General features: G+C 38.2%; 32 non-coding genes and 21 pseudogenes across 32 annotated transcripts; all 53 read right to left on the minus strand.

Moving 5' to 3' along the window:
• Window positions 1-216: 216 nt before the first annotated feature.
• On the minus strand, window positions 217-335 carry LOC122335993. Its single transcript, XR_006249055.1, has one exon. It is a non-coding gene; the product is annotated as a 5S ribosomal RNA (ribosomal RNA).
• Window positions 336-608: 273 nt separating this feature from the next.
• On the minus strand, window positions 609-727 carry LOC122336028. The gene has a single exon (XR_006249090.1). It is a non-coding gene; the product is annotated as a 5S ribosomal RNA (ribosomal RNA).
• A 280-nt stretch (window positions 728-1,007) lies between these two features.
• LOC122336116 lies at window positions 1,008-1,125 on the minus strand (annotated as a pseudogene).
• Window positions 1,126-1,406: 281 nt separating this feature from the next.
• LOC122336102 lies at window positions 1,407-1,525 on the minus strand (annotated as a pseudogene).
• A 279-nt stretch (window positions 1,526-1,804) lies between these two features.
• On the minus strand, window positions 1,805-1,923 carry LOC122335994. The gene has a single exon (XR_006249056.1). It is a non-coding gene; the product is annotated as a 5S ribosomal RNA (ribosomal RNA).
• Window positions 1,924-2,198: 275 nt separating this feature from the next.
• Window positions 2,199-2,317, minus strand: LOC122335995. Its single transcript, XR_006249057.1, has one exon. It is a non-coding gene; the product is annotated as a 5S ribosomal RNA (ribosomal RNA).
• A 274-nt stretch (window positions 2,318-2,591) lies between these two features.
• On the minus strand, window positions 2,592-2,709 carry LOC122336085 (annotated as a pseudogene).
• Window positions 2,710-2,987: 278 nt separating this feature from the next.
• LOC122335996 lies at window positions 2,988-3,106 on the minus strand. The gene has a single exon (XR_006249058.1). It is a non-coding gene; the product is annotated as a 5S ribosomal RNA (ribosomal RNA).
• Window positions 3,107-3,381: 275 nt separating this feature from the next.
• LOC122335997 lies at window positions 3,382-3,500 on the minus strand. The gene has a single exon (XR_006249059.1). It is a non-coding gene; the product is annotated as a 5S ribosomal RNA (ribosomal RNA).
• Window positions 3,501-3,780: 280 nt separating this feature from the next.
• Window positions 3,781-3,899, minus strand: LOC122335998. The gene has a single exon (XR_006249060.1). It is a non-coding gene; the product is annotated as a 5S ribosomal RNA (ribosomal RNA).
• A 273-nt stretch (window positions 3,900-4,172) lies between these two features.
• LOC122335999 lies at window positions 4,173-4,291 on the minus strand. Its single transcript, XR_006249061.1, has one exon. It is a non-coding gene; the product is annotated as a 5S ribosomal RNA (ribosomal RNA).
• A 277-nt stretch (window positions 4,292-4,568) lies between these two features.
• LOC122336001 lies at window positions 4,569-4,687 on the minus strand. Its single transcript, XR_006249063.1, has one exon. It is a non-coding gene; the product is annotated as a 5S ribosomal RNA (ribosomal RNA).
• Window positions 4,688-4,965: 278 nt separating this feature from the next.
• On the minus strand, window positions 4,966-5,084 carry LOC122336002. Its single transcript, XR_006249064.1, has one exon. It is a non-coding gene; the product is annotated as a 5S ribosomal RNA (ribosomal RNA).
• A 276-nt stretch (window positions 5,085-5,360) lies between these two features.
• On the minus strand, window positions 5,361-5,479 carry LOC122336003. The gene has a single exon (XR_006249065.1). It is a non-coding gene; the product is annotated as a 5S ribosomal RNA (ribosomal RNA).
• A 282-nt stretch (window positions 5,480-5,761) lies between these two features.
• On the minus strand, window positions 5,762-5,879 carry LOC122336119 (annotated as a pseudogene).
• A 280-nt stretch (window positions 5,880-6,159) lies between these two features.
• Window positions 6,160-6,278, minus strand: LOC122336004. The gene has a single exon (XR_006249066.1). It is a non-coding gene; the product is annotated as a 5S ribosomal RNA (ribosomal RNA).
• A 278-nt stretch (window positions 6,279-6,556) lies between these two features.
• Window positions 6,557-6,675, minus strand: LOC122336005. Its single transcript, XR_006249067.1, has one exon. It is a non-coding gene; the product is annotated as a 5S ribosomal RNA (ribosomal RNA).
• Window positions 6,676-6,952: 277 nt separating this feature from the next.
• LOC122336006 lies at window positions 6,953-7,071 on the minus strand. The gene has a single exon (XR_006249068.1). It is a non-coding gene; the product is annotated as a 5S ribosomal RNA (ribosomal RNA).
• Window positions 7,072-7,349: 278 nt separating this feature from the next.
• Window positions 7,350-7,468, minus strand: LOC122336007. Its single transcript, XR_006249069.1, has one exon. It is a non-coding gene; the product is annotated as a 5S ribosomal RNA (ribosomal RNA).
• A 280-nt stretch (window positions 7,469-7,748) lies between these two features.
• LOC122336122 lies at window positions 7,749-7,868 on the minus strand (annotated as a pseudogene).
• A 279-nt stretch (window positions 7,869-8,147) lies between these two features.
• On the minus strand, window positions 8,148-8,266 carry LOC122336008. Its single transcript, XR_006249070.1, has one exon. It is a non-coding gene; the product is annotated as a 5S ribosomal RNA (ribosomal RNA).
• A 277-nt stretch (window positions 8,267-8,543) lies between these two features.
• LOC122336009 lies at window positions 8,544-8,662 on the minus strand. Its single transcript, XR_006249071.1, has one exon. It is a non-coding gene; the product is annotated as a 5S ribosomal RNA (ribosomal RNA).
• A 277-nt stretch (window positions 8,663-8,939) lies between these two features.
• On the minus strand, window positions 8,940-9,058 carry LOC122336010. Its single transcript, XR_006249072.1, has one exon. It is a non-coding gene; the product is annotated as a 5S ribosomal RNA (ribosomal RNA).
• A 275-nt stretch (window positions 9,059-9,333) lies between these two features.
• Window positions 9,334-9,451, minus strand: LOC122336086 (annotated as a pseudogene).
• Window positions 9,452-9,727: 276 nt separating this feature from the next.
• Window positions 9,728-9,847, minus strand: LOC122336050 (annotated as a pseudogene).
• A 280-nt stretch (window positions 9,848-10,127) lies between these two features.
• Window positions 10,128-10,246, minus strand: LOC122336012. The gene has a single exon (XR_006249074.1). It is a non-coding gene; the product is annotated as a 5S ribosomal RNA (ribosomal RNA).
• A 276-nt stretch (window positions 10,247-10,522) lies between these two features.
• On the minus strand, window positions 10,523-10,641 carry LOC122336013. The gene has a single exon (XR_006249075.1). It is a non-coding gene; the product is annotated as a 5S ribosomal RNA (ribosomal RNA).
• Window positions 10,642-10,920: 279 nt separating this feature from the next.
• On the minus strand, window positions 10,921-11,039 carry LOC122336048 (annotated as a pseudogene).
• Window positions 11,040-11,322: 283 nt separating this feature from the next.
• LOC122336031 lies at window positions 11,323-11,441 on the minus strand. Its single transcript, XR_006249093.1, has one exon. It is a non-coding gene; the product is annotated as a 5S ribosomal RNA (ribosomal RNA).
• A 273-nt stretch (window positions 11,442-11,714) lies between these two features.
• On the minus strand, window positions 11,715-11,831 carry LOC122336107 (annotated as a pseudogene).
• Window positions 11,832-12,107: 276 nt separating this feature from the next.
• On the minus strand, window positions 12,108-12,226 carry LOC122336036 (annotated as a pseudogene).
• A 278-nt stretch (window positions 12,227-12,504) lies between these two features.
• On the minus strand, window positions 12,505-12,623 carry LOC122336014. The gene has a single exon (XR_006249076.1). It is a non-coding gene; the product is annotated as a 5S ribosomal RNA (ribosomal RNA).
• A 277-nt stretch (window positions 12,624-12,900) lies between these two features.
• On the minus strand, window positions 12,901-13,019 carry LOC122336015. Its single transcript, XR_006249077.1, has one exon. It is a non-coding gene; the product is annotated as a 5S ribosomal RNA (ribosomal RNA).
• A 275-nt stretch (window positions 13,020-13,294) lies between these two features.
• LOC122336016 lies at window positions 13,295-13,413 on the minus strand. Its single transcript, XR_006249078.1, has one exon. It is a non-coding gene; the product is annotated as a 5S ribosomal RNA (ribosomal RNA).
• A 275-nt stretch (window positions 13,414-13,688) lies between these two features.
• LOC122336106 lies at window positions 13,689-13,805 on the minus strand (annotated as a pseudogene).
• A 275-nt stretch (window positions 13,806-14,080) lies between these two features.
• On the minus strand, window positions 14,081-14,200 carry LOC122336058 (annotated as a pseudogene).
• Window positions 14,201-14,477: 277 nt separating this feature from the next.
• Window positions 14,478-14,596, minus strand: LOC122336103 (annotated as a pseudogene).
• A 275-nt stretch (window positions 14,597-14,871) lies between these two features.
• On the minus strand, window positions 14,872-14,990 carry LOC122336017. Its single transcript, XR_006249079.1, has one exon. It is a non-coding gene; the product is annotated as a 5S ribosomal RNA (ribosomal RNA).
• Window positions 14,991-15,272: 282 nt separating this feature from the next.
• LOC122336125 lies at window positions 15,273-15,387 on the minus strand (annotated as a pseudogene).
• Window positions 15,388-15,669: 282 nt separating this feature from the next.
• On the minus strand, window positions 15,670-15,789 carry LOC122336057 (annotated as a pseudogene).
• A 281-nt stretch (window positions 15,790-16,070) lies between these two features.
• Window positions 16,071-16,189, minus strand: LOC122336060 (annotated as a pseudogene).
• Window positions 16,190-16,462: 273 nt separating this feature from the next.
• Window positions 16,463-16,581, minus strand: LOC122336018. Its single transcript, XR_006249080.1, has one exon. It is a non-coding gene; the product is annotated as a 5S ribosomal RNA (ribosomal RNA).
• Window positions 16,582-16,861: 280 nt separating this feature from the next.
• On the minus strand, window positions 16,862-16,980 carry LOC122336019. Its single transcript, XR_006249081.1, has one exon. It is a non-coding gene; the product is annotated as a 5S ribosomal RNA (ribosomal RNA).
• Window positions 16,981-17,261: 281 nt separating this feature from the next.
• LOC122336020 lies at window positions 17,262-17,380 on the minus strand. The gene has a single exon (XR_006249082.1). It is a non-coding gene; the product is annotated as a 5S ribosomal RNA (ribosomal RNA).
• A 279-nt stretch (window positions 17,381-17,659) lies between these two features.
• Window positions 17,660-17,778, minus strand: LOC122336021. Its single transcript, XR_006249083.1, has one exon. It is a non-coding gene; the product is annotated as a 5S ribosomal RNA (ribosomal RNA).
• A 274-nt stretch (window positions 17,779-18,052) lies between these two features.
• Window positions 18,053-18,171, minus strand: LOC122336023. Its single transcript, XR_006249085.1, has one exon. It is a non-coding gene; the product is annotated as a 5S ribosomal RNA (ribosomal RNA).
• Window positions 18,172-18,446: 275 nt separating this feature from the next.
• Window positions 18,447-18,565, minus strand: LOC122336039 (annotated as a pseudogene).
• A 282-nt stretch (window positions 18,566-18,847) lies between these two features.
• On the minus strand, window positions 18,848-18,967 carry LOC122336052 (annotated as a pseudogene).
• Window positions 18,968-19,242: 275 nt separating this feature from the next.
• On the minus strand, window positions 19,243-19,361 carry LOC122336024. The gene has a single exon (XR_006249086.1). It is a non-coding gene; the product is annotated as a 5S ribosomal RNA (ribosomal RNA).
• Window positions 19,362-19,634: 273 nt separating this feature from the next.
• On the minus strand, window positions 19,635-19,752 carry LOC122336072 (annotated as a pseudogene).
• A 282-nt stretch (window positions 19,753-20,034) lies between these two features.
• On the minus strand, window positions 20,035-20,153 carry LOC122336025. The gene has a single exon (XR_006249087.1). It is a non-coding gene; the product is annotated as a 5S ribosomal RNA (ribosomal RNA).
• A 276-nt stretch (window positions 20,154-20,429) lies between these two features.
• On the minus strand, window positions 20,430-20,550 carry LOC122336065 (annotated as a pseudogene).
• A 275-nt stretch (window positions 20,551-20,825) lies between these two features.
• On the minus strand, window positions 20,826-20,943 carry LOC122336134 (annotated as a pseudogene).
• Between the last annotated feature and the right edge of the window lie 388 nt (window positions 20,944-21,331).

Genomic DNA, 21,331 nt, shown 5'->3' on the forward strand with positions numbered 1-21,331 from the left:
AGATAAGTAATGAATGAAATACAAAAAAAAACTTCAAAATGAGCTACATTAAAGATAAGAGCATTAGTTAAGTAGTTAAAAACAGTCAAACTCTGTTTAAAGAACAGCTACTTTAAAGCAAATTGAATTAAATAAGCAGTAAGGGAAAGCAAAGAGCTGGTCAAACTTTGACCACACTAAGGGCCAGTGTATTAGATAAGTAGTGAAAAACTCAAAAACTTACAGCACCTGGTATTCCTAGGCAGTCTCCCATCCAAGTACTAACTAGGCCCAACTCTGCTTAGCTTCTGAGATCAGACGAGATCAGGCGTGAACAGGGTGGTATGGCCGTAAGCTAAAGCTGCTGCAAAAAAAGCCCCTATTTTAAGGTGAGGCACACTAAGTGCCATTATACTAGATAAGTAATGAATGAAATACAAAAAAAAACTTCAAAATGAGCTACATTAAAGATAAGAGCATTAGTTAAGTAGTTAAAAACAGTCAAACTCTGTTTAAAGAACAGCTACTTTAAAGGCAATTGAATTAAATAAGCAGTAAGGGAAAGCAAAGAGCTGGTCAAACTTTGACCACTAAGGGCCAGTGTATTAGATAAGTAGTGAAAAACTCAAAACTTACAGCACCTGGTATTCCTAGGCAGTCTCCCATCCAAGTACTAACTAGGCCCAACTCTGCTTAGCTTCTGAGATCAGACGAGATCAGGCGTGAACAGGGGGGTATGGCCGTAAGCTAAAGCTGCTGCAAAAAGCCCCCTATTTTAAGGTGAGGCACACTAAGTGCCATTATACTAGATAAGTAATGAATGAAATACATAAAAAAAAATACTTCAAAATGAGCTACATTAAAGATAAGAGCATTAGTTAAGTAGTTAAAAACAGTCAAACTCTGTTTAAAGAACAGCTACTTTAAAGGCAATTGAATTAAATAAGCAGTAAGGCAAAGCAAAGAGCTGGTCAAACTTTGACCACACTATGGGCCAGTGTATTAGATAAGTAGTGAAAAAACTCAAAAACTTACAGCACCTGGTATTCCTAGGCAGTCTCCCATCCAAGTACTAACTAGGCCCAACTCTGCTTAGCTTCTGAGATCAGACGAGATCAGGCGTGAACAGGGTGGTGGGCCGTAAGCTAAAGCTGCTGCAAAAAGCCCCTATTTTAAGGTGAGGCACACTAAGTGCCATTATACTAGATAAGTAATGAATGAAATACAAAAAAAAAAATAATACTTCAAAATGAGCTACATTAAAGATAAGAGCATTAGTTAAGTAGTTAAAAACAGTCAAACTCTGTTTAAAGAACAGCTACTTTAAAGGCAATTGAATTAAATAAGCAGTAAGGGAAAGCAAAGAGCTGGTCAAACTTTGGACACACTAAGGGCCAGTGTATTAGATAAGTAGTGAAAAACTCAAAAACTTACAGCACCTGGTATTCCTAGGCAGTCTCCCATCCAAGTACTAACTAGGCCCAACTCTGCTTAGCTTCTGAGATCAGACGAGATCAGGCGTGAACAGGGTGGTATGGCCGTGTAAGCTAAAGCTGCTGCAAAAAGCCCCTATTTTAAGGTGAGGCACACTAAGTGCCATTATACTAGATAAGTAATGAATGAAATACAAAAAAAAAAAATACTTCAAAAATGAGCTACATTAAAGATAAGAGCATTAGTTAAGTAGTTAAAAAGTCAAACTCTGTTTAAAGAACAGCTACTTTAAAGGCAATTGAATTAAATAAGCAGTAAGGGAAAGCAAAGAGCTGGTCAAACTTTGACCACACTAAGGGCCAGTGTATTAGATAAGTAGTGAAAAACTCAAAACTTACAGCACCTGGTATTCCTAGGCAGTCTCCCATCCAAGTACTAACTAGGCCCAACTCTGCTTAGCTTCTGAGATCAGACGAGATCAGGCGTGAACAGGGTGGTATGGCCGTAAGCTTAAAAGCTGCTGCAAAAAGCCCCTATTTTAAGGTGAGGCACTAAGCCATTATACTAGATAAGTAATGAATGAAATACAAAAAAAAAATACTTCAAAATGAGCTACATTAAAGATAAGAGCATTAGTTAAGTAGTTAAAAACAGTCAAACTCTGTTTAAAGAACAGCTACTTTAAAGGCAATTGAATTAAATAAGCAGTAAGGGAAAGCAAAGAGCTGGTCAAACTTTGACCACACTAAGGGCCAGTGTATTAGATAAGTAGTGAAAAACTCAAAAACTTACAGCACCTGGTATTCCTAGGCAGTCTCCCATCCAAGTACTAACTAGGCCCAACTCTGCTTAGCTTCTGAGATCAGACGAGATCAGGCGTGAACAGGGTGGTATGGCCGTAAGCTAAAGCTGCTGCAAAAAGCCCTATTTTAAGGTGAGGCACACTAAGTGCCATTATACTAGATAAGTAATGAATGAAATACAAAAAAAAATACTTCAAAATGAGCTACATTAAAGATAAGAGCATTAGTTAAGTAGTTAAAAACAGTCAAACTCTGTTTAAAGAACAGCTACTTTAAAGGCAATTGAATTAAATAAGCAGTAAGGGAAAGCAAAGAGCTGGTCAAACTTTGACCACACTAAGGGCCAGTGTATTAGATAAGTAGTGAAAAACTCAAAACTTACAGCACCTGGTATTCCTAGGCAGTCTCCCATCCAAGTACTAACTAGGCCCAACTCTGCTTAGCTTCTGAGATCAGACGAGATCAGGCGTGAACAGGTGGTATGGCCGTAAGCTAAAGCTGCTGCAAAAAGCCCCTATTTTAAGGTGAGGCACACTAAGTGCCATTATACTAGATAAGTAATGAATGAAATACAAAAAAAAAAAAATACTTCAAAATGAGCTACATTAAAGATAAGAGCATTAGTTAAGTAGTTAAAAACAGTCAAACTCTGTTTAAAGAACAGCTACTTTAAAGGCAATTGAATTAAATAAGCAGGGAGGGAAAGCAAGAGCTGGTCAAACTTTGACACACTAAGGGCCAGTGTATTAGATAAGTAGTGAAAAACTCAAAAACTTACAGCACCTGGTATTCCTAGGCAGTCTCCCATCCAAGTACTAACTAGGCCCAACTCTGCTTAGCTTCTGAGATCAGACGAGATCAGGCGTGAACAGGGTGGTATGGCCGTAAGCGAAAGCTGCTGCAAAAAGCCCCTATTTTAAGGTGAGGCACACTAAGTGCCATTATACTAGATAAGTAATGAATGAAATACAAAAAAAAAAATACTTCAAAATGAGCTACATTAAAGATAAGAGCATTAGTTAAGTAGTTAAAAACAGTCAAACTCTGTTTAAAGAACAGCTACTTTAAAGGCAATTGAATTAAATAAGCAGTAAGGGAAAGCAAAGAGCTGGTCAAACTTTGACACTAAGGGCCAGTGTATTAGATAAGTAGTGAAAAACTCAAAAACTTACAGCACCTGGTATTCCTAGGCAGTCTCCCATCCAAGTACTAACTAGGCCCAACTCTGCTTAGCTTCTGAGATCAGACGAGATCAGGCGTGAACAGGGTGGTATGGCCGTAAGCTAAAGCTGCTGCAAAAAGCCCCCTATTTTAAGGTGAGGCACACTAAGTGCCATTATACTAGATAAGTAATGAATGAAATACAAAAAAAAAAATACTTCAAAATGAGCTACATTAAAGATAAGAGCATTAGTTAAGTAGTTAAAAACAGTCAAACTCTGTTTAAAGAACAGCTACTTTAAAGGCAATTGAATTAAATAAGCAGTAAGGGAAAGCAAAGAGCTGGTCAAACTTTGACCACACTAAGGGCCAGTGTATTAGATAAGTAGTGAAAAAACTCAAAAACTTACAGCACCTGGTATTCCTAGGCAGTCTCCCATCCAAGTACTAACTAGGCCCAACTCTGCTTAGCTTCTGAGATCAGACGAGATCAGGCGTGAACAGGGTGGTATGGCCGTAAGCGAAAGCTGCTGCAAAAAGCCCTATTTTAAGGTGAGGCACACTAAGTGCCATTATACTAGATAAGTAATGAATGAAATACAAAAAAAACTTCAAAAATGAGCTACATTAAAGATAAGAGCATTAGTTAAGTAGTTAAAAACAGTCAAACTCTGTTTAAAGAACAGCTACTTTAAAGGCAATTGAATTAAATAAGCAGTAAGGGAAAGCAAAGAGCTGGTCAAACTTTGACCACACTAAGGGCCAGTGTATTAGATAAGTAGTGAAAAACTCAAAAACTTACAGCACCTGGTATTCCTAGGCAGTCTCCCATCCAAGTACTAACTAGGCCCAACTCTGCTTAGCTTCTGAGATCAGACGAGATCAGGCGTGAACAGGGTGGTATGGCCGTAAGCTAAAGCTGCTGCAAAAAAAGCCCCTATTTTAAGGTGAGGCACACTAAGTGCCATTATACTAGATAAGTAATGAATGAAATACAAAAAAAAACTTCAAAAATGAGCTACATTAAAGATAAGAGCATTAGTTAAGTAGTTAAAAACAGTCAAACTCTGTTTAAAGAACAGCTACTTTAAAGGCAATTGAATTAAATAAGCAGTAAGGGAAAGCAAAGAGCTGGTCAAACTTTGACCACACTAAGGGCCAGTGTATTAGATAAGTAGTGAAAAACTCAAAAACTTACAGCACCTGGTATTCCTAGGCAGTCTCCCATCCAAGTACTAACTAGGCCCAACTCTGCTTAGCTTCTGAGATCAGACGAGATCAGGCGTGAACAGGGTGGTATGGCCGTAAGCTAAAGCTGCTGCAAAAGCCCCCTATTTTAAGGTGAGGCACACTAAGTGCCATTATACTAGATAAGTAATGAATGAAATACAAAAAAAAAAAACTTCAAAATGAGCTACATTAAAGATAAGAGCATTAGTTAAGTAGTTAAAAACAGTCAAACTCTGTTTAAAGAACAGCTACTTTAAAGGCAATTGAATTAAATAAGCAGTAAGGGAAAAGCAAAGAGCTGGTCAAACTTTGACCACACTAAGGGCCAGTGTATTAGATAAGTAGTGAAAAACTCAAAAACTTACAGCACCTGGTATTCCTAGGCAGTCTCCCATCCAAGTACTAACTAGGCCCAACTCTGCTTAGCTTCTGAGATCAGACGAGATCAGGCGTGAACAGGGTGGTATGGCCGTAAGCTAAAGCTGCTGCAAAAAGCCCCCTATTTTAAGGTGAGGCACACTAAGTGCCATTATACTAGATAAGTAATGAATGAAATACAAAAAAAAAAACTTCAAAATGAGCTACATTAAAGATAAGAGCATTAGTTAAGTAGTTAAAAACAGTCAAACTCTGTTTAAAGAACAGCTACTTTAAAGGCAATTGAATTAAATAAGCAGTAAGGGAAAGCAAAGAGCTGGTCAAACTTTGACCACACTAAGGGCCAGTGTATTAGATAAGTAGTGAAAAACTCAAAACTTACAGCACCTGGTATTCCTAGGCAGTCTCCCATCCAAGTACTAACTAGGCCCAACTCTGCTTAGCTTCTGAGATCAGACGAGATCAGGCGTGAACAGGGTGGTATGGCCGTAAGCTAAAAGCTGCTGCAAAAAGCCCCCTATTTTAAGGTGAGGCACACTAAGTGCCATTATACTAGATAAGTAATGAATGAAATACAAAAAAAAAAAAATACTTCAAAATGAGCTACATTAAAGATAAGAGCATTAGTTAAGTAGTTAAAAACAGTCAAACTCTGTTTAAAGAACAGCTACTTTAAAGGCAATTGAATTAAATAAGCAGTAAGGGAAAGCAAAGAGCTGGTCAAACTTTGACCACACTAAGGGCCAGTGTATTAGATAAGTAGTGAAAACTCAAAAAACTTACAGCACCTGGTATTCCTAGGCAGTCTCCCATCCAGTACTAACTAGGCCCAACTCTGCTTAGCTTCTGAGATCAGACGAGATCAGGCGTGAACAGGGTGGTATGGCCGTAGCTGCTAAAGCTGCTGCAAAAAGCCCCCTATTTTAAGGTGAGGCACACTAAGTGCCATTATACTAGATAAGTAATGAATGAAATACAAAAAAAAAAACTTCAAAATGAGCTACATTAAAGATAAGAGCATTAGTTAAGTAGTTAAAAACAGTCAAACTCTGTTTAAAGAACAGCTACTTTAAAGGCAATTGAATTAAATAAGCAGTAAGGGAAAGCAAAGAGCTGGTCAAACTTTGACCACACTAAGGGCCAGTGTATTAGATAAGTAGTGAAAAAACTCAAAAACTTACAGCACCTGGTATTCCTAGGCAGTCTCCCATCCAAGTACTAACTAGGCCCAACTCTGCTTAGCTTCTGAGATCAGACGAGATCAGGCGTGAACAGGGTGGTATGGCCGTAAGCTAAAGCTGCTGCAAAAAGCCCCTATTTTAAGGTGAGGCACACTAAGTGCCATTATACTAGATAAGTAATGAATGAAATACAAAAAAAAAAATACTTCAAAATGAGCTACATTAAAGATAAGAGCATTAGTTAAGTAGTTAAAAACAGTCAAACTCTGTTTAAAGAACAGCTACTTTAAAGGCAATTGAATTAAATAAGCAGTAAGGGAAAGCAAAGAGCTGGTCAAACTTTGACCACACTAAGGGCCAGTGTATTAGATAAGTAGTGAAAAACTCAAAAACTTACAGCACCTGGTATTCCTAGGCAGTCTCCCATCCAAGTACTAACTAGGCCCAACTCTGCTTAGCTTCTGAGATCAGACGAGATCAGGCGTGAACAGGGTGGTATGGCCGTAAGCTAAAGCTGCTGCAAAAAGCCCCTATTTTAAGGTGAGGCACACTAAGTGCCATTATACTAGATAAGTAATGAATGAAATACAAAAAAAAACTTCAAAATGAGCTACATTAAAGATAAGAGCATTAGTTAAGTAGTTAAAAACAGTCAAACTCTGTTTAAAAAGAACAGCTACTTTAAAGGCAATTGAATTAAATAAGCAGTAAGGGAAAGCAAAGAGCTGGTCAAACTTTGGACCACACTAAGGGCCAGTGTATTAGATAAGTAGTGAAAAACTCAAAAACTTACAGCACCTGGTATTCCTAGGCAGTCTCCCATCCAAGTACTAACTAGGCCCAACTCTGCTTAGCTTCTGAGATCAGACGAGATCAGGCGTGAACAGGGTGGTATGGCCGTAAGCTTAAAGCTGCTGCAAAAAGCCCCTATTTTAAGGTGAGGCACACTAAGTGCCATTATACTAGATAAGTAATGAATGAAATACAAAAAAAAAAACTTCAAAATGAGCTACATTAAAGATAAGAGCATTAGTTAAGTAGTTAAAAACAGTCAAACTCTGTTTAAAGAACAGCTACTTTAAAGGCAATTGAATTAAATAAGCAGTAAGGGAAAGCAAAGAGCTGGTCAAACTTTGGACCACACTAAGGGCCAGTGTATTAGATAAGTAGTGAAAAACTCAAAAACTTACAGCACCTGGTATTCCTAGGCAGTCTCCCATCCAAGTACTAACTAGGCCCAACTCTGCTTAGCTTCTGAGATCAGACGAGATCAGGCGTGAACAGGGTGGTATGGCCGTAAGCTAAAGCTGCTGCAAAAAGCCCCCTATATTTTAAGGTGAGGCACACTAAGTGCCATTATACTAGATAAGTAATGAATGAAATACAAAAAAAAAAACTTCAAAATGAGCTACATTAAAGATAAGAGCATTAGTTAAGTAGTTAAAAACAGTCAAACTCTGTTTAAAGAACAGCTACTTTAAAGGCAATTGAATTAAATAAGCAGTAAGGGAAAGCAAAGAGCTGGTCAAACTTTGACCACACTAAGGGCCAGTGTATTAGATAAGTAGTGACAAAACTCAAAAACTTACGGCACCTGGTATTCCTAGGCAGTCTCCCATCCAAGTACTAACTAGGCCCAACTCTGCTTTAGCTTCTGAGATCAGACGAGATCAGGCGTGAACAGGTGGGTATGGCCGTAAGCTAAAGCTGCTGCAAAAAGCCCCTATTTTAAGGTGAGGCACACTAAGTGCCATTATACTAGATAAGTAATGAATGAAATACAAAAAAAAAAAAAACTTCAAAATGAGCTACATTAAAGATAAGAGCATTAGTTAAGTAGTTAAAAACAGTCAAACTCTGTTTAAAGAACAGCTACTTTAAAGGCAATTGAATTAAATAAGCAGTAAGGGAAAGCAAAGAGCTGGTCAAACTTTGACCACACTAAGGGCCAGTGTATTAGATAAGTAGTGAAAAACTCAAAAACTTACAGCACCTGGTATTCCTAGGCAGTCTCCCATCCAAGTACTAACTAGGCCCAACTCTGCTTAGCTTCTGAGATCAGACGAGATCAGGCGTGAACAGGGTGGTATGGCCGTAAGCTAAAGCTGCTGCAAAAGCCCCCTATTTTAAGGTGAGGCACACTAAGTGCCATTATACTAGATAAGTAATGAATGAAATACAAAAAAAAAAATACTTCAAAATGAGCTACATTAAAGATAAGAGCATTAGTTAAGTAGTTAAAAACAGTCAAACTCTGTTTAAAGAACAGCTACTTTAAAGGCAATTGAATTAAATAAGCAGTAAGGGAAAGCAAAGAGCTGGTCAAACTTTGACCACACTAAGGGCCAGTGTATTAGATAAGTAGTGAAAAACTCAAAACTTACAGCACCTGGTATTCCTAGGCAGTCTCCCATCCAAGTACTAACTAGGCCCAACTCTGCTTAGCTTCTGAGATCAGACGAGATCAGGCGTGAACAGGGTGGTATGGCCGTAAGCTAAAGCTGCTGCAAAAAGCCCCTATTTTAAGGTGAGGCACACTAAGTGCCATTATACTAGATAAGTAATGAATGAAATACAAAAAAAAAAATACTTCAAAATGAGCTACATTAAAGATAAGAGCATTAGTTAAGTAGTTAAAAACAGTCAAACTGTTTTAAAGAACAGCTACTTTAAAGGCAATTGAATTAAATAAGCAGTAAGGGAAAGCAAAGAGCTGGTCAAACTTTGACCACACTAAGGGCCAGTGTATTAGATAAGTAGTGAAAAACTCAAAAACTTACAGCACCTGGTATTCCTAGGCAGTCTCCCATCCAAGTACTAACTAGGCCCAACTCTGCTTAGCTTCTGAGATCAGACGAGATCAGGCGTGAACAGGGTGGTATGGCCGTAAGCTAAAGCTGCTGCAAAAAGCCCCCTATTTTAAGGTGAGGCACACTAGTGCCATTATACTAGATAAGTAATGAATGAAATACAAAAAAAATACTTCAAAATGAGCTACATTAAAGATAAGAGCATTAGTTAAGTAGTTAAAAACAGTCAAACTCTGTTTAAAGAACAGCTACTTTAAAGGCAATTGAATTAAATAAGCAGTAAGGGAAAGCAAAGAGCTGGTCAAACTTTGACCACACTAAGGGCCAGTGTATTAGATAAGTAGTGAAAAACTCAAAAACTTACAGCACCTGGTATTCCTAGGCAGTCTCCCATCCAAGTACTAACTAGGCCCAACTCTGCTTAGCTTCTGAGATCAGACGAGATCAGGCGTGAACAGGTGGTATGGCCGTAAGCTAAAGCTGCTGCAAAAGCCCCTATTTTTAAGGTGAGGCACACTAAGTGCCATTATACTAGATAAGTAATGAATGAAATACAAAAAAAAAACTTCAAAATGAGCTACATTAAAGATAAGAGCATTAGTTAAGTAGTTAAAAACAGTCAAACTCTGTTTAAAGAACAGCTACTTTAAAGGCAATTGAATTAAATAAGCAGTAAGGGAAAGCAAAGAGCTGGTCAAACTTTGGACCACACTAAGGGCCAGTGTATTAGATAAGTAGTGAAAAACTCAAAAACTTACAGCACCTGGTATTCCTAGGCAGTCTCCCATCCAAGTACTAACTAGGCCCAACTCTGCTTAGCTTCTGAGATCAGACGAGATCAGGGCGTGAACAGGGTGGTATGGCCGTAAGCTAAAAGCTGCTGCAAAAAGCCCCTATTTTAAGGTGAGGCACACTAAGTGCCATTATACTAGATAAGTAATGAATGAAATACAAAAAAAAAAAAATACTTCAAAATGAGCTACATTAAAGATAAGAGCATTAGTTAAGTAGTTAAAAACAGTCAAACTCTGTTTAAAGAACAGCTACTTTAAAGGCAATTGAATTAAATAAGCAGTAAGGGAAAGCAAAGAGCTGGTCAAACTTTGACACACTAAGGGCCAGTGTATTAGATAAGTAGTGAAAAACTCAAAAACTTACAGCACCTGGTATTCCTAGGCAGTCTCCCATCCAAGTACTAACTAGGCCCAACTCTGCTTAGCTTCTGAGATCAGACGAGATCAGGCGTGAACAGGGTGGTATGGCCGTAAGCTAAAGCTGCTGCAAAAAGCCCCTATTTTAAGGTGAGGCACACTAAGTGCCATTATACTAGATAAGTAATGAATGAAATACAAAAAAATACTTCAAAATGAGCTACATTAAAGATAAGAGCATTAGTTAAGTAGTTAAAAACAGTCAAACTCTGTTTAAAGAACAGCTACTTTAAAGGCAATTGAATTAAATAAGCAGTAAGGGAAAGCAAAGAGCTGGTCAAACTTTGGCCACACTAAGGGCCAGTGTGTATTAGATAAGTAGTGAAAAACTCAAAAACTTACAGCACCTGGTATTCCTAGGCAGTCTCCCATCCAAGTACTAACTAGGCCCAACTCTGCTTAGCTTCTGAGATCAGACGAGATCAGGCGTGAACAGGGTGGTATGGCCGTAAGCTTAAAGCTGCTGCAAAAAGCCCCTATTTTAAGGTGAGGCACACTAAGTGCCATTATACTAGATAAGTAATGAATGAAATACAAAAAAAAAAAAACTTCAAAATGAGCTACATTAAAGATAAGAGCATTAGTTAAGTAGTTAAAAACAGTCAAACTCTGTTTAAAGAACAGCTACTTAAAGGCAATTGAATTAAATAAGCAGTAAGGGAAAGCAAAAAGAGCTGGTCAAACTTTGACCACACTAAGGGCCAGTGTATTAGATAAGTAGTGAAAAACTCAAAAACTACAGCACCTGGTATTCCTAGGCAGTCTCCCATCCAAGTACTAACTAGGCCCAACTCTGCTTAGCTTCTGAGATCAGACGAGATCAGGCGTGAACAGGGTGGTATGGCCGTAAGCGAAAGCTGCTGCAAAAAGCCCCTATTTTAAGGTGAGGCACACTAAGTGCCATTATACTAGATAAGTAATGAATGAAATACAAAAAAATAAAAAATACTTCAAAATGAGCTACATTAAAGATAAGAGCATTAGTTAAGTAGTTAAAAACAGTCAAACTCTGTTTAAAGAACAGCTACTTTAAAGGCAATTGAATTAAATAAGCAGTAAGGGAAAGCAAAGAGCTGGTCAAACTTTGACCACACACTAAGGGCCAGTGTATTAGATAAGTAGTGAAAAACTCAAAAACTTACAGCACCTGGTATTCCTAGGCAGTCTCCCATCCAAGTACTAACTAGGCCCAACTCTGCTTAGCTTCTGAGATCAGACGAGATCAGGCATGAACAGGGTGGTATGGCCGTAAGCTAAAGCTGCTGCAAAAAGCCCCTATTTTAAGGTGAGGCACACTAAGTGCCATTATACTAGATAAGTAATGAATGAAATACAAAAAAAAACTTCAAAATGAGCTACATTAAAGATAAGAGCATTAGTTAAGTAGTTAAAAACAGTCAAACTCTGTTTAAAGAACAGCTACTTTAAAGGCAATTGAATTAAATAAGCAGTAAGGGAAAGCAAAGAGCTGGTCAAACTTTGACCACACTAAGGGCCAGTGTATTAGATAAGTAGTGAAAAACTCAAAACTTACAGCACCTGGTATTCCTAGGCAGTCTCCCATCCAAGTACTAACTAGGCCCAACTCTGCTTAGCTTCTGAGATCAGACGAGATCAGGCGTGAACAGGGGTATGGCCGTAAGCTAAAGCTGCTGCAAAAAGCCCCCTATTTTAAGGTGAGGCACACTAAGTGCCATTATACTAGATAAGTAATGAATGAAATACAAAAAAAAACTTCAAAATGAGCTACATTAAAGATAAGAGCATTAGTTAAGTAGTTAAAAACAGTCAAACTCTGTTTAAAGAACAGCTACTTTAAAGGCAATTGAATTAAATAAGCAGTAAGGGAAAGCAAAGAGCTGGTCAAACTTTGACCACACTAAGGGCCAGTGTATTAGATAAGTAGTGAAAAACTCAAAAAACTTACAGCACCTGGTATTCCTAGGCAGTCTCCCATCCAAGTACTAACTAGGCCCAACTCTGCTTAGCTTCTGAGATCAGACGAGATCAGGCGTGAACAGGGTGGTATGGCCGTAAAGCGAAAGCTGCTGCAAAAAGCCCCTATTTTAAGGTGAGGCACACTAAGTGCCATTATACTAGATAAGTAATGAATGAAATACAAAAAAAAAATACTTCAAAATGAGCTACATTAAAGATAAGAGCATTAGTTAAGTAGTTAAAAACAGTCAAACTCTGTTTAAAGAACAGCTACTTTAAAGGCAATTGAATTAAATAAGCAGTAAGGGAAAGCAAAGAGCTGGTCAAACTTTGACCACACTAAGGGCCAGTGTATTAGATAAGTAGTGAAAAACTCAAAAACTTACAGCACCTGGTATTCCTAGGCAGTCTCCCATCCAAGTACTAACTAGGCCCAACTCTGCTTAGCTTCTGAGATCAGACGAGATCAGGCGTGAACAGGGTGGTATGGCCGTAAGCTAAAGCTGCTGCAAAAAGCCCCTATTTTAAGGTGAGGCACACTAAGTGCCATTATACTAGATAAGTAATGAATGAAATACAAAAAAAAAAACTTTCAAAATGAGCTACATTAAAGATAAGAGCATTAGTTAAGTAGTTAAAAACAGTCAAACTCTGTTTAAAGAACAGCTACTTTAAAGGCAATTGAATTAAATAAGCAGTAAGGGAAAGCAAAGAGCTGGTCAAACTTTGACCACACTAAGGGCCAGTGTATTAGATAAGTAGTGAAAAACTCAAAAACTTACAGCACCTGGTATTCCTAGGCAGTCTCCCATCCAAGTACTAACTAGGCCCAACTCTGCTTAGCTTCTGAGATCAGACGAGATCAGGCGTGAACAGGGTGGTATGGCCGTAAGCTAAAGCTGCTGCAAAAAGCCCCTATTTTAAGGTGAGGCACACTAAGTGCCATTATACTAGATAAGTAATGAATGAAATACAAAAAAAAATACTTCAAAATGAGCTACATTAAAGATAAGAGCATTAGTTAAGTAGTTAAAAACAGTCAAACTCTGTTTAAAGAACAGCTACTTTAAAGGCAATTGAATTAAATAAGCAGTAAGGGAAAGCAAAGAGCTGGTCAAACTTTGACCACACTAAGGGCCAGTGTATTAGATAAGTAGTGAAAAACTCAAAACTTACAGCACCTGGTATTCCTAGGCAGTCTCCCATCCAAGTACTAACTAGGCCCAACTCTGCTTAGCTTCTGAGATCAGACGAGATCAGGCGTGAACAGGGTGGTATGGCCGTAAGCTAAAGCTGCTGCAAAAAGCCCCCTATTTTAAGGTGAGGCACACTAAGTGCCATTATACTAGATAAGTAATGAATGAAATACAAAAAAAAACTTCAAAATGAGCTACATTAAAGATAAGAGCATTAGTTAAGTAGTTAAAAACAGTCAAACTCTGTTTAAAGAACAGCTACTTTAAAGGCAATTGAATTAAATAAGCAGTAAGGGAAAGCAAAGAGCTGGTCAAACTTTGACCACACTAAGGGCCAGTGTATTAGATAAGTAGTGAAAAACTCAAAAACTTACAGCACCTGGTATTCCTAGGCAGTCTCCCATCCAAGTACTAACTAGGCCCAACTCTGCTTAGCTTCTGAGATCAGACGATCAGGCGTGAACAGGGTGGTATGGCCGTAAGCTAAAGCTGCTGCAAAAAGCCCCTATTTTAAGGTGAGGCACACTAAGTGCCATTATACTAGATAAGTAATGAATGAAATACAAAAAAAAATACTTCAAAATGAGCTACATTAAAGATAAGAGCATTAGTTAAGTAGTTAAAAACAGTCAAACTCTGTTTAAAGAACAGCTACTTTAAAGGCAATTGAATTAAATAAGCAGTAAGGGAAAGCAAAGAGCTGGTCAAACTTTGACCACACTAAGGGCCAGTGTATTAGATAAGTAGTGAAAAACTCAAAACTTACAGCACCTGGTATTCCTAGGCAGTCTCCCATCCAAGTACTAACTAGGGCCCAACTCTGCTTAGCTTCTGAGATCAGACGAGATCAGGCGTGAACAGGGTGGTATGGCCGTAAGCTAAAGCTGCTGCAAAAAGCCCCTATATTTAAGGTGAGGCACACTAAGTGCCATTATACTAGATAAGTAATGAATGAAATACAAAAAAATACTTCAAAATGAGCTACATTAAAGATAAGAGCATTAGTTAAGTAGTTAAAAACAGTCAAACTCTCTGTTTAAAGAACAGCTACTTTAAAGGCAATTGAATTAAATAAGCAGTAAGGGAAAGCAAAGAGCTGGTCAAACTTTGACCACACTAAGGGCCAGTGTATTAGATAAGTAGTGAAAAACTCAAAAACTTACAGCACCTGGTATTCCTAGGCAGTCTCCCATCCAAGTACTAACTAGGCCCAACTCTGCTTAGCTTCTGAGATCAGACGAGATCAGGCGTGAACAGGGTGGTATGGCCGTGTAAGCTAAAGCTGCTGCAAAAAGCCCTATTTTAAGGTGAGGCACACTAAGTGCCATTATACTAGATAAGTAATGAATGAAATACAAAAAAAAAACTTCAAAATGAGCTACATTAAAGATAAGAGCATTAGTTAAGTAGTTAAAAACAGTCAAACTCTGTTTAAAGAACAGCTACTTTAAAGGCAATTGAATTAAATAAGCAGTAAGGGAAAGCAAAGAGCTGGTCAAACTTTGACCACACTAAGGGCCAGTGTATTAGATAAGTAGTGAAAAACTCAAAACTTACAGCACCTGGTATTCCTAGGCAGTCTCCCATCCAAGTACTAACTAGGCCCAACTCTGCTTAGCTTCTGAGATCAGACGAGATCAGGCGTGAACAGGGTGGTATGGCCGTAAGCTAAAGCTGCTGCAAAAAGCCCCTATTTTAAGGTGAGGCACACTAAGTGCCATTATACTAGATAAGTAATGAATGAAATACAAAAAAAAAAAAAATACTTCAAAATGAGCTACATTAAAGATAAGAGCATTAGTTAAGTAGTTAAAAACAGTCAAACTCTGTTTAAAGAACAGCTACTTTAAAGGCAATTGAATTAAATAAGCAGTAAGGGAAAGCAAAGAGCTGGTCAAACTTTGACCACACTAAGGGCCAGTGTATTAGATAAGTAGTGAAAAAACTCAAAAACTTACAGCACCTGGTATTCCTAGGCAGTCTCCCATCCAAGTACTAACTAGGCCCAACTCTGCTTAGCTTCTGAGATCAGACGAGATCAGGAACAGGGTGGTATGGCCGTAAGCTTAAAGCTGCTGCAAAAAGCCCCCTATTTTAAGGTGAGGCACACTAAGTGCCATTATACTAGATAAGTAATGAATGAAATACAAAAAAAAAAAATACTTCAAAATGAGCTACATTAAAGATAAGAGCATTAGTTAAGTAGTTAAAAACAGTCAAACTCTGTTTAAAGAACAGCTACTTTAAAGGCAATTGAATTAAATAAGCAGTAAGGGAAAGCAAAGAGCTGGTCAAACTTTGACCACACTAAGGGCCAGTGTATTAGATAAGTAGTGAAAAAACTCAAAAACTTACAGCACCTGGTATTCCTAGGCAGTCTCCCATCCAAGTACTAACTAGGCCCAACTCTGCTTAGCTTCTGAGATCAGACGAGATCAGGCGTGAACAGGGTGGGTATGGCCGTAAGCTAAAGCTGCTGCAAAAAGCCCCTATTTTAAGGTGAGGCACACTAAGTGCCATTATACTAGATAAGTAATGAATGAAATACAAAAAAAAAAATACTTCAAAAAAATGAGCTACATTAAAGATAAGAGCATTAGTTAAGTAGTTAAAAACAGTCAAACTCTGTTTAAAGAACAGCTACTTTAAAGGCAATTGAATTAAATAAGCAGTAAGGGAAAGCAAAGAGCTGGTCAAACTTTGACCACACTAAGGGCCAGTGTATTAGATAAGTAGTGAAAAACTCAAAAACTTACAGCACCTGGTATTCCTAGGCAGTCTCCCATCCAAGTACTAACTAGGCCCAACTCTGCTTAGCTTCTGAGATCAGACGAGATCAGGCGTGAACAGGGTGGTATGGCCGTAGCTAAAGCTGCTGCAAAAAGCCCCTATTTTAAGGTGAGGCACACTAAGTGCCATTATACTAGATAAGTAATGAATGAAATACAAAAAAATACTTCAAAATGAGCTACATTAAAGATAAGAGCATTAGTTAAGTAGTTAAAAACAGTCAAACTCTGTTTAAAGAACAGCTACTTTAAAGGCAATTGAATTAAATAAGCAGTAAGGGAAAGCAAAGAGCTGGTCAAACTTTGACCACACTAAGGGCCAGTGTATTAGATAAGTAGTGAAAAACTCAAAAACTTACAGCACCTGGTATTCCTAGGCAGTCTCCCATCCAAGTACTAACTAGGCCCAACTCTGCTTAGCTTCTGAGATCAGACGAGATCAGGCGTGAACAGGGTGGTATGGCCGTAAGCTAAAGCTGCTGCAAAAAGCCCTATTTTAAGGTGAGGCACACTAAGTGCCATTATACTAGATAAGTAATGAATGAAATACAAAAAAAAAAATACTTCAAAATGAGCTACATTAAAGATAAGAGCATTAGTTAAGTAGTTAAAAACAGTCAAACTCTGTTTAAAGAACAGCTACTTTAAAGGCAATTGAATTAAATAAGCAGTAAGGGAAAGCAAAGAGCTGGTCAAACTTTGACCACACTAAGGGCCAGTGTATTATTAGATAAGTAGTGAAAAACTCAAAAACTTACAGCACCTGGTATTCCTAGGCAGTCTCCCATCCAAGTACTAACTAGGCCCAACTCTGCTTAGCTTCTGAGATCAGACGAGATCAGGCGTGAACAGGGTGGTATGGCCGTAAGCTTAAAGCTGCTGCAAAAAGCCCCTATTTTAAGGTGAGGCACACTAAGTGCCATTATACTAGAGATAAGTAATGAATGAAATACAAAAAAAAAAATACTTCAAAATGAGCTACATTAAAGATAAGAGCATTAGTTAAGTAGTTAAAAACAGTCAAACTCTGTTTAAAGAACAGCTACTTTAAAGGCAATTGAATTAAATAAGCAGTAAGGGAAAGCAAAGAGCTGGTCAAACTTTGGCCACACTAAGGGCCAGTGTATTAGATAAGTAGTGAAAAACTCAAAAACTTACAGCACCTGGTATTCCTAGGCAGTCTCCCATCCAAGTACTAACTAGGCCCAACTCTGCTTAGCTTCTGAGATCAGACGAGATCAGGCGTGAACAGGGTGGTATGGCCGTAAGCTAAAAGCTGCTGCAAAAAGCCCCTATTTTAAGGTGAGGCACACTAAGTGCCATTATACTAGATAAGTAATGAATGAAATACAAAAAAAAAAAACTTCAAAATGAGCTACATTAAAGATAAGAGCATTAGTTAAGTAGTTAAAAACAGTCAAACTCTGTTTAAAGAACAGCTACTTTAAAGGCAATTGAATTAAATAAGCAGTAAGGGAAAGCAAAGAGCTGGTCAAACTTTTGACCACACTAAGGGCCAGTGTATTAGATAAGTAGTGAAAAACTCAAAAACTTACAGCACCTGGTATTCCTAGGCAGTCTCCCATCCAAGTACTAACTAGGCCCAACTCTGCTTAGCTTCTGAGATCAGACGAGATCAGGCGTGAACAGGGTGGTATGGCCGTAAGCTAAAGCTGCTGCAAAAGCCCCTATTTTAAGGTGAGGCACACTAAGTGCCATTATACTAGATAAGTAATGAATGAAATACAAAAAAAAAAAAACTCAAAATGAGCTACTTAAAGATAAGAGCATTAGTTAAGTAGTTAAAAACAGTCAAACTCTGTTTAAAGAACAGCTACTTTAAAGGCAATTGAATTAAATAAGCAGTAAGGGAAAGCAAAGAGCTGGTCAAACTTTGACCACACTAAGGGCCAGTGTATTAGATAAGTAGTGAAAAACTCAAAACTTACAGCACCTGGTATTCCTAGGCAGTCTCCCATCCAAGTACTAACTAGGCCCAACTCTGCTTAGCTTCTGAGATCAGACGAGATCAGGCGTGAACAGGGTGGTATGGCCGTAAGCTAAAGCTGCTGCAAAAGCCCCTATTTTAAGGTGAGGCACACTAAGTGCCATTATACTAGATAAGTAATGAATGAAATACAAAAAAAAAATACTTCAAAATGAGCTACATTAAAGATAAGAGCATTAGTTAAGTAGTTAAAAACAGTCAAACTCTGTTTAAAGAACAGCTACTTTAAAGGCAATTGAATTAAATAAGCAGTAAGGGAAAGCAAAGAGCTGGTCAAACTTTGACCACACTAAGGGCCAGTGTATTAGATAAGTAGTGAAAAACTCAAAGCTTACAGCACCTGGTATTCCTAGGCAGTCTCCCATCCAAGTACTAACTAGGCCCAACTCTGCTTAGCTTCTGAGATCAGACGAGATCAGGCGTGAACAGGGTGATATGGCCGTAAGTAAAAGCTGCTACAAAAAGCCCCCTATTTTAAGGTGAGGCACACTAAGTGCCATTATACTAGATAAGTAATGAATGAAATACAAAAAAAAAAAAATACTTCAAAATGAGCTACATTAAAGATAAGAGCATTAGTTAAGTAGTTAAAAACAGTCAAACTCTGTTTAAAGAACAGCTACTTTAAAGGCAATTGAATTAAATAAGCAGTAAGGGAAAGCAAAGAGCTGGTCAAACTTTGACCACACTAAGGGCCAGTGTATTAGATAAGTAGTGAAAAACTCAAAAAACTTACAGCACCTGGTATTCCTAGGCAGTCTCCCATCCAAGTACTAACTAGGCCCAACTCTGCTTAGCTTCTGAGATCAGACGAGATCAGGCGTGAAACAGGGTGGTATGGCCGTAAGCGAAAGCTGCTGCAAAAAGCCCCATATTTTAAGGTGAGGCACACTAAGTGCCATTATACTAGATAAGTAATGAATGAAATACAAAAAAATACTTCAAAATGAGCTACATTAAAGATAAGAGCATTAGTTAAGTAGTTAAAAACAGTCAAACTCTGTTTAAAGAACAGCTACTTTAAAGGCAATTGAATTAAATAAGCAGTAAGGGAAAGCAAAGAGCTGGTCAAACTTTGGCCACACTAAGGGCCAGTGTATTAGATAAGTAGTGAAAAACTCAAAAACTTACAGCACCTGGTATTCCTAGGCAGTCTCCCATCCAAGTACTAACTAGGCCCAACTCTGCTTAGCTTCTGAGATCAGACGAGATCAGGCGTGAACAGGGTGGTATGGCCGTAAGCGAAAGCTGCTGCAAAAAGCCCCTATTTTAAGGTGAGGCACACTAAGTGCCATTATACTAGATAAGTAATGAATGAAATACAAAAAATACTTCAAAATGAGCTACATTAAAGATAAGAGCATTAGTTAAGTAGTTAAAAACAGTCAAACTCTGTTTAAAGAACAGCTACTTTAAAGGCAATTGAATTAAATAAGCAGTAAGGGAAAGCAAAGAGCTGGTCAAACTTTGACCACACTAAGGGCCAGTGTATTAGATAAGTAGTGAAAAACTCAAAAACTTACAGCACCTGGTATTCTAGGCAGTCTCCCATCCAAGTACTAACTAGGCCCAACTCTGCTTAGCTTCTGAGATCAGACGAGATCAGGCGTGAACAGGGTGGTATGGCCGTAAGCGAAAAGCTGCTGCAAAAAGCCCCCTATTTTAAGGTGAGGCACACTAAGTGCCATTATACTAGATAAGTAATGAATGAAATACAAAAAAAAAAAAATACTTCAAAATGAGCTACATTAAAGATAAGAGCATTAGTTAAGTAGTTAAAAACAGTCAAACTCTGTTTAAAGAACAGCTACTTTAAAGGCAATTGAATTAAATAAGCAGTAAGGGAAAGCAAAGAGCTGGTCAAACTTTGACCACACTAAGGGCCAGTGTATTAGATAAGTAGTGAAAAAACTCAAAACTTACAGCACCTGGTATTCCTAGGCAGTCTCCCATCCAAGTACTAACTAGGCCCAACTCTGCTTAGCTTCTGAGATCAGACGAGATCAGGCGTGAACAGGGTGGTATGGCCGTAAGCTTAAAGCTGCTGCAAAAGCCCCCTATTTTAAGGTGAGGCACACTAAGTGCCATTATACTAGATAAGTAATGAATGAAATACAAAAAAAAACTTCAAAATGAGCTACATTAAAGATAAGAGCATTAGTTAAGTAGTTAAAAACAGTCAAACTCTGTTTAAAGAACAGCTACTTTAAAGGCAAATTGAATTAAATAAGCAGTAAGGGAAAGCAAAGAGCTGGTCAAACTTTGACCACACTAAGGGCCAGTGTATTAGATAAGTAGTGAAAAACTCAAAAACTTACAGCACCTGGTATTCCTAGGCAGTCTCCCATCCAAGTACTAACTAGGCCCAACTCTGCTTAGCTTCTGAGATCAGACGAGAGATCAGGCGTGAACAGGGTGGTATGGCCGTAAGCAAAGCTGCTGCAAAAAGCCCCTATTTTAAGGTGAGGCACACTAAGTGCCATTATACTAGATAAGTAATGAATGAAATACAAAAAAAAAAACTTCAAAATGAGCTACATTAAAGATAAGAGCATTAGTTAAGTAGTTAAAAACAGTCAAACTCTGTTTAAAGAACAGCTACTTTAAAGGCAATTGAATTAAATAAGCAGTAAGGGAAAGCAAAGAGCTGGTCAAACTTTGACCACACTAAGGGCCAGTGTATTAGATAAGTAGTGAAAAACTCAAAAACTTACAGCACTTGGTATTCCTAGGCAGTCTCCCATCCAAGTACTAACTAGGCCCAACTCTGCTTAGCTTCTGAGATCAGACGAGATCAGGCGTGAACAGGGTGGTATGGCGTAAGCCAAAGCTGCTGCAAAAAGCCCCTAATTTAAAGGTGAGGCACACTAAGTGCCATTATACTAGATAAGTAATGAATGAAATACAAAAAAAAAAATACTTCAAAATGAGCTACATTAAAGATAAGAGCATTAGTTAAGTAGTTAAAAACAGTCAAACTCTGTGTTTAAAGAACAGCTACTTTAAAGGCAATTGAATTAAATAAGCAGTAAGGGAAAGCAAAGAGCTGGTCAAACTTTGACCACACTAAGGGCCAGTGTATTAGATAAGTAGTGAAAAACTCAAAAACTTACAGCACCTGTATTCCTAGGCAGTCTCCCATCCAAGTACTAACGGGGGCCCAACTCTGCTTAGCTTCTGCAATCAGACGAGATCAGGCGTGAACAGGGTGGT

Source organism: Puntigrus tetrazona, unplaced genomic scaffold (assembly GCF_018831695.1).
Source record: "Puntigrus tetrazona isolate hp1 unplaced genomic scaffold, ASM1883169v1 S000000962, whole genome shotgun sequence".
NCBI lineage: Eukaryota > Metazoa > Chordata > Actinopteri > Cypriniformes > Cyprinidae > Puntigrus > Puntigrus tetrazona.